Raw genomic sequence first — 8499 nt, 5'->3', positions numbered from 1 at the left:
GATCCTGGCGGTGGCCTACCCTGAATTGGATGGGCGCTTTAAGACATCACAGCAGACACAAGGGGGTGAGTATCAGCACATTCTCCTATCTTTCTGCGCAGTGGAGGCGTCTGGGTGGGGGAGGAGGGCTGTGGGTGACATTAGGCCAGGGCGCTTTCTGTAGTGTAGTCCTCTCCCTTAGGCATGGCCCTGTGCCCCCAGCCCCCACCTCTGTAGGGTGACAAGTACAGCCATTGAAGGTCCAGCATCTCCCATGTGCGCGTTTGACGTCTCTTGGCCTGTTGTCTTAGTCAGTAGTACTGAGTAGTGTACCCCGAATGCGCGGCTTAGTGCATTAGGCACCTGTGTCTGTCCTCTCCGCCAACAGTGTTGACATTGCATGCACTCAACCTGGTCTTCTTTTTTCTCCCCCCACCCTTTCTCTTCATCTTCTTGTGCATGTGTGCATTAGCATCATCAGGCGGAGGAGATATGGCATCGGAGCACGAGGGAGCTGCAGGACACAAGGCCCCGGTGGGCCCAGGAACAGACACCGAGGGCACCAGTGATCCGGAGGGCGAGGGGAGCACCACGACGGGGACCGCTGGTGAGAGCAGCGAAAGCGACACGTCCTCGGATGGGAGCTCCCTAGGGGTGGCGGCAACATCCGTGCCCCCCGCCTCTACAGGTACAGCCGCCACCCAGCGCACCAGCCCCGCCCTCCCAGCAGCCCCTCAGTCTTCGCTCCGTGCCGGTTCGCCCAGGAAGGCGCGCGTCTCCTTCGCCCCAGGCACCTCAGCCCCTGCCCCTGTTGCCCCTGCTGCCCTCAGTGCGGAGCTCATTGACCTGGTAAGGACGCTCATTGTTGGGCAGACGACCCTTCTGAATGCCATCCAGGGTGTGCAAAGGGAGGTGCAACAGAGCAATGCGTACCTGGAGGGCATTCATTCGGGTCAGGCTGCCCATCAACGAGCGTTCACTGCTCTGGCCTCAGCACTGACGGCAGCCATTGTCCCTGTTTCCAGCCTCCCTCTTCTGACTGCCTCCAGCCTGTCTCTGTCTCCTGTTCCTCAGCCTATCCCATCCACACCATCAGACCAGCCTGCACACACCTCAACACCCAAGAGCAGCTCATCCAAACACAAGCACCACAGATCCCGCAAACACTCACCCGAGCAACACCCAGATGCAGACATGCCAACAGCCACTGCCACCCCTGTGTCCCCCTCCTCCTCGTCTCCCTCCTCCCTCCCTGTGACGTCTACACTCACACCTGCATGCACCCCAACATCAGCCAGTGCTTCCATCACCACCTCACCCTCCAGTACAGTCCACACTCGTGCAGTCACCACCCCCACTGCCATGTACACGTCCCCTGTGTCCTCTCCCACTGTGTCTGTCACCCCCTCTTCCAAGACACACAAACGCAGGCAGCCACCCACCCAACAGCCATCCACCTCACGACAGCCTACAGCACCAGCACCTTCACCCAATGACAGCACACCTGACTCTCCTACAACCACCTCCTCTACCTCCACTTCCATCTCCACTACTCCTACCCTTTACCTTGGCCCTAAAAAACTTTTCCTGGCTAACCTTAACCTCTTTCCCCCCGATGACCCCCCCCCATCCATCTTCAAAGAGTCCCAAGAGCACCGCAGCCACCACCAGCCCAGCTTCGGGTGTCACTGTTGTGCCTGGGTTCTGGAGCCCACCCTTTGCCAGCAGTGACACATCGAGCTGCAGCAAGGACACGTCCAGCCCCCCCCCCCCGGCAAGAGGACCCGCAAAACCAAGGACCGCCGTGCGAGGACTGACAGGGCTGCCCCCAAGGAGCAATGTGCGGCCACTTCACCACCCACACCATCTGGGGGAGGCAAGGGCCCGAGAGCCCGATCAAAGGAGCGGAAGGGCAGCAGGAGCGCGGAGAAGGTGGACCCCACATGCCACATCCCAGCTGGGAAGGAGGACACTAAGGAGGCCAGGAGTCCGTCCCCGAAGGGTCCAGATACGTCACGGTCCGCGGGCGACTGAACAGGGAGTCCAGGCCAGGTCTGGCTCCCTTGACCTGCTGGATGGGCACCGCTGAACAGGGCCCGCGGTGCAGACGAGCACCGCTGAACAGGGCCCCGCCGTGGAGATAGGCACCGCTGAACAGGGCCCGCGGTGCAGAAGAGCACCGCTGAACAGGGCCCCGCCGTGGAGATAGGCACCGCTGAACAGGGCCCGCGGTGCAGACGAGCACCGCTGAACAGGGCCCCGCCGTGGAGATAGGCACCGCTGAACAGGGCCCGCGGTGCAGAAGAGCACCGCTGAACAGGGCCCCGCCGTGGAGATAGGCACCGCTGAACAGGGCCCGCGGTGCAGACGAGCACCGCTGAACAGGGCCCCGCCGTGGAGATAGGCACCGCTGAACAGGGCCCGCGGTGCAGAAGAGCACCGCTGAACAGGGCCCCGCCGTCTCAAGCACCGCTCCGCTGGGCCCTTCCTCTCAAGCACCGCTCCGCTGGGCCCTTCCTCTCAAGCACCGCTCCGCTGGGCCCTTCCTCTCAAGCACCGCTCCGCTGGGCCCTTCCTCTCAAGCACCGCTCCGCTGGGCCCCGCCGTCTCAAGCACCGCTCCGCTGGGACCTTCCTCTCAAGCACCGCTCCGCTGGGCCCTTCCTCTCAAGCACCGCTCCGCTGGGCCCTTCCTCTCAAGCACCGCTCCGCTGGGCCCCGCCGTCTCAAGCACCGCTCCGCTGGGCCCCGCCGTCTCAAGCACCGCTCCGCTGGGCCCTTCCTCTCAAGCACCGCTCCGCTGGGCCCCGCCGTCTCAAGCACCGCTCCGCTGGGCCCCGCCGTCTCAAGCACCGCTCCGCTGGGCCCTTCCTCTCAAGCACCGCTCCGCTGGGCCCTTCCTCTCAAGCACCGCTCCGCTGGGCCCCGCCGTCTCAAGCACCGCTCCGCTGGGACCTTCCTCTCAAGCACCGCTCCGCTGGGCCCTTCCTCTCAAGCACCGCTCCGCTGGGCCCCGCCGTCTCAAGCACCGCTCCGCTGGGCCCTTCCTCTCAAGCACCGCTCCGCTGGGCCCTTCCTCTCAAGCACCGCTCCGCTGGGCCCCGCCGTCTCAAGCACCGCTCCGCTGGGCCCCGCCGTCTCAAGCACCGCTCCGCTGGGCCCTTCCTCTCAAGCACCGCTCCGCTGGGCCCTTCCTCTCAAGCACCGCTCCGCTGGGCCCCGCCATCTCAAGCACCGCTCCGCTGGGCCCCGCCGTCTCAAGCACCGCTCCGCTGGGCCCCGCCGTCTCAAGCACCGCTCCGCTGGGCCCTTCCTCTCAAGCACCGCTCCGCTGGGCCCCGCCGTCTCAAGCACCGTTGATGGTTCATTGTGCCCACCATGCCTCCTCCTTGACCAGTGGAGACTGTCATCCACATGATGGACTGTGGCTTTGCACTCCCCAGGATGGTCCAGTGGGCAATCCACCCACTGCAGAGACTTGAGAGACTGTGGCTTTGCACTCCCCAGGATGGCACAGTGGGCAGCCCACCCACTGTAGAGACATTGAGAGACTGTGGCTTTGCACTCCCCAGGTTGGTCCAGTGGGCAGGCCACCCACTGTAGAGACATTGAGAGACTGTGGCTTTGCACTCCCCAGGATTGAACAGTGGGCAGCCCACCCACTGTAGAGACATTGAGAGACTGTGGCTTTGCACTCCCCAGGATTGAACAGTGGGCAGCCCACCCACTGTAGAGACATTGAGAGACTGTGGCTTTGCACTCCCCAGGATTGAACAGTGGGCAGCCCACCCACTGTAGAGACATTGAGAGACTGTGGCTTTGCACTCCCCAGGATTGAAAGGTGGGCATGGTGGCTCCTCGTGGATCTGGCGTCGTGGACTCATGTGGCTGTGGTGCCCCCCCCCTTCCCTTCCCCCTGAGGTGCCTGTAGTTTTTACATCTGATGCCCCTGCAGTGTTCTCTCCAAAGGACTCAGGTCTCCTGTGTGGGCTTTGCCCTTGTTTCTCAAGACTTTGGCCCACGGACATGCTGAATTGGTAGGATGTGCAGGACTTGGTACTTCAGTCATACACTGATGTGTATGTCATTAGTTTTGTTGTGGATATCTTTCATGGTTGTACGCTAATTTTCTGGAGCTTTTTGGTACATAAATATTTATTCCAAATATGATTATGTCCTAGCATTTTTCAGGGGTGTTTGGGTGGTGTCACTGTGACTTGGTGCTCTGCATTGGTGAGTACATGATTGGGGGGGGGGGGGTCGCATATGTGTGTGCCCGTAACCTTTCGTCCTCCCCCTCCCGTGTGTCGTAGGTGCAGTACTCACCGTTGTCGTCTGCGCCGGACTTCGTACTCGTGGTAGATGAGAAGGTAGACGAGAGCAGGTATGATGTTCAATTCGGGTTCCATGCTGTCCTCCGTCCTCGTGGAGTGCGTAGAGGTGAGCGTTTTCCCGTTCGTAGTCTGTTTCCGCCGTGTTTTTATCGGCGGTGCTCCCGCCCCGGAAAAGGTGGCGGATTGGTGAGTTATGATAGTGTGGGCGGTACATTGTCTGCCGCCTGCCTGTTGGCGGTGACCGCCGCGCTGTTTGTCTGTACCGCTGCGGCGGTCGGAGTGTTAAGTTGGCGGGCTGTGTTGGCGGTTCCCGCCAGGGTCAGAATTCCATTTTTTGGACCGCCAGCCTGTTGGCGGGTTGGCCGCCGCTTTAACACCGACCGCCAGGGTTAGAATCACCCCCTATATGTCCTACCTTAACCATACACTGCACCCTGCCCTTGGGGCTACCTAGGGCCTACCTTAGGGGTGTCGTACATGTAAGAAAAGGGAAGGTTTAGGCCTGGAAAGTGGGTGCACTTGCCAAGTCGAATTTACAGTTAGAACTGCACACACAGACACTGCAGTGGCAGGTCTGAGACATGATTACAGAGCTACTTATGGGGGTGGCACAACCAGTGCTGCAGGCCCACTAGTAGCATTTGATTTACAGGCCCTGGCACCTGTAGTGCACTTTACTAGGGACTTACTAGTAAATCAAATATGCCAATCATGGATAAACCAATCACATACACATTTTACAGAGAGAGCATATGCACTTTAGCACTGGTTAGCAGTGGTAAAGTGCTCAGAGTTCAAAAGCCAACAGCAACAGGTCAGAAAAAATAGGAGGCAAGAGGAAAAAAGATTGGGGATGACCCTGCATAAGCAAAAAAGTCCAATAGATAGATAGATAGATAGATAGATAGATAGATAGATAGATAGATAGATATTCGCTGAAAACAAAAAGAAATAATAAAGTTACTTTATAGTTTGGAATTGTAATTATATCTTACTTTACATTTAAAAACCTTAGAAATTCACAAAAAAAAAACAAAAGGTTAAAGTATTTTTATAGGTAGGTTAAAATTTCAGTAACAACATAATGTCATAAACTAAAATAAAAACACTAATGCCCTAAATAAACTATACTTGTACCCCCGCCATGCTGTGTTGTCATCAATGATGTCTGCTCAGATGATACAATGACGTTATCAATCATGTCATAGAACATGACATGAGTCTTGTAATATGTGAGGTCATAAGCACTGCATGGCGAGGACTTGAGTTACAGTTACTTCAGGGCTTAGTCGAATATATATACATTAGAGGAAGCATCCTAGGACTCCAGGTACTTCAGGAAAGTGTGATTACTGGGTCCGCCCACCTCCTAGACCTTATGGGGCTTTGGATACACTCAGTGAATATAGACTAATTTGGAAAGTTTCCTTGATATGTTTTCTATTGGCACAAATTGCATGAAACATGTAAAATTGTCACTGCTAATTAGCCCACACAAATAGTGTTGGACAGGGATACACAATTTTGAGATCTTATCTAACTGGGTCCTGAAGAAAGCCACACAAACTTTTCAAGCGATTACAATGGCTGAAACATGTCAACCTTAGATGTTGGGGTACATTATATACACTAAGGACATCTTGCTATGTTTTAAACTTTGCCGAAGGTGTCCTGAATCAAGTAAATTACAAAATGTGTTAGGAAAACTTGCAGGCAATTTTAACTCCAGAGCCCTTAATAAAAAAGCAGCACTAACCAACAGTGTTGAGCCCACCCATACACACTGGGCGTTGAAGCATGCCATTCGTGGTTCTGGTGGGTGAGGATCCTTTTATAAAAAGCAAATAGGTTTCATAGTCCTTACCCACCTTTAGTTGGTTCTGAAATCAGGTACTACAGAAGCCTAGATACAAGACTTCTCTCTCCTGTGATATTGTTATCTGGGCATATAACAGCGGATAATCGTTTAAACCAAGCCGAAACTATTGGGTTTGCCAGTGCTTGTTAGCAGTATCAAATAAATGATCAACAACAGTGATTTTGTTGTGAGGGCTAAGAATTCAGAAAATGGAAGACAGTGAATTACACATTAATCAGTGCTTAATTTGTGCTTGCTGTTTCCGGTGCTGAGCACGGGCACTTATTTTTGAGGGCCGGAGCTTATCATTCTGCCTCAAGCATTTGCCACGAGCAAAAGACACATGTGGGAAAGACGGAGGAAGGGAAAAACGAAAAAGCGTCACAATGGGAGAAAGCAGAAAGCTGCAAGAGTGAGCTGAAGGTGCAGGGAGTGGCTTTAAATGGATTAAAGAGGCCCGGGATGGCTTCAGGATTACACTGCCTCAGTATTCCGTGTTCGCACATTAAATCGCAGCAGAGGAGGGTTTTGTGCACCAGCACGTTTTTATTTACAAATTAAGCACTGACATTACTAATCTCTGTGAGAATAGCAGTAGTCTTCAGGGGATCCCCTTCACTCGTGACTTACCCATAACACCACTTTCCTCCGAGGTCTCTCACTCTTAGAGACTTATTGGCATCTTCTCGCTACATATTTCTGAACTCCTACAAACGCATCATCTTTTTTGTTTGTTTTCAACAAGTCTTTTCGCTCTGTCTTTCAACTCTTCGACTTTAGCACCCACTCAAACATACAACTCACCCACCCACCTGTAAGCACTGATTTTTACCCTCGGGTGCTGCCTATTTTCAACAGGTTTCTACTTACTTCACACACTTGCCTACGATTACAACTGGTGCCCATGTGACCATGCTCTAAATCTATTCAGAGAGGCCACGAATTGGATGTGCCTCAAATACGACGGCCTTATCGACCCCCGCCAAGAACAGCGAGAATCGTGTACTACCGTCAGCCTCAGCAGGGGGAGCACTCAGTCTTGTGTGTCATCAACAACCACTCACTCACAACCTGAACTCACCAAAACACCTTAGAGGCCACTGAGTTCATCTTGTGCTCTATTAAGGAAAAACAACACCTGGAAAAAGCAAGTAATCCTAGAAAATGTAAAAGGAAATTGAACATGTGAATGTAAACAGAGACTGTATTGCCTTAAGGGTGGTTACTTACTGCCTTGTAGGTTTATTGTTGCAGAAATCGACCAGTGGTTTTGCGTTTAAACCTAAGGACGTGAATGTAGTGTCCAGTGGGGAGGGCCCGTTTCAAAGGCAGGACCAGTGCACTTAAAACCCAAAAAATAATGAGCACACACCTACTAATGTCCATCTCAGAGAGTTGGTATTCAATTGCCCATCCGCTCTCCGAGCAGTCTCGAAGCTGCCCTCCCCTTGTTTGTTGTTCTATCAAACTCTTTCGGGTTCCCCCAGGCTCTCTGGTCACAGCCTGGCCCTTCCCTCCTTCTGTCTGCGGTCGCTCCCGCCCCTTCCTGAAAGGACAGGTGTACATGGGGTGAACGCCCTGCCTCCTACCTGTCACAGAGCAGGGCGGGCGCTCCGTGCTGTGGAAGCATTCAGCAGATCAAACACAGTCAGGGTTATTCAAACAGTGGAGGAAAGTTCGCGTCCAGGCGCTCGCTGCGGGAGGCCAGGAGCTTAACCTCTTCCAGGCAGTGCTCGGCCACAGCATCAATCTTCAGCGCCAGCGACTGGCTCCGGACCCAGATTCTCGCTACCTCTGAAACAAGCTCCAGCTTCTGGCCCCGGGACAGGCCCTTGGATCTTCCACCGCCCTGCAGATCACTTACCTATCTCTTGATGTAAAGAGGGCCGCGGTTCGAGGAGGGTGGACGGCTGTGAGCACTGACTTAAAGAACTCCGCGCTGCCAGGTGAGCGCACACCTCTCCCGCGCGTCCTTTCGCGCTGCCGGTTCTGTGGAACTTTCAGCTGTTTTCCTAAAGCCGCACGACAAGGTAATTAAAACCGCCTGTGGTGAGCAGTGACACCCACCACCGGAGGGAGGGTGCCGCGAGTGCTGGGTGTTCCTAGCTCGAGGTACTTCCTCAAGTCTCCCAGGCTTTGGGTCTTTTCAGGGTCCCACTGGCTGTGGGTCTTTTCTTTGTTCCACTGGCTGTGGGTCTTTTTCTGGGTCCCACTGGCCGTGTTTTGTGCCCTCCTGGCTGTGGGTGTTTCCTCGGTCCCTCTGGCTGCCTTTCCTGTGTCCCTCTGGCTGCTGTGGGTGTTTCCTGGGTCCCTCTGGCTGCTGTGGGTG

General features: G+C 54.8%; 1 protein-coding gene across 2 annotated transcripts in view; it reads left to right on the top strand.

Annotated features, from left to right (window-relative positions):
• The first annotated feature begins 7668 nt into the window (after window positions 1-7668).
• The window catches only part of PLEKHG6 (pleckstrin homology and RhoGEF domain containing G6), a 119352-nt gene continuing 118521 nt past the window's right edge, over window positions 7669-8499 (top strand). The window contains exon 1 of one of the 2 annotated variants that reach the window (XM_069243130.1): window positions 7669-8116. The gene's annotated coding sequence lies outside the window, so the exon portion shown is untranslated. Of the gene's footprint in view, window positions 8201-8499 lie in introns of both variants that reach the window. The other variant, XM_069243131.1, reaches the window with a different exon arrangement.

Source organism: Pleurodeles waltl, chromosome 7 (genome assembly GCF_031143425.1).
Source record: "Pleurodeles waltl isolate 20211129_DDA chromosome 7, aPleWal1.hap1.20221129, whole genome shotgun sequence".
In the NCBI taxonomy this organism is placed as follows: Eukaryota; Metazoa; Chordata; class Amphibia; order Caudata; family Salamandridae; genus Pleurodeles; species Pleurodeles waltl.
Note: the sequence above shows the minus strand (reverse complement) of the source record. Positions and strands in the feature narration are given on the sequence as shown.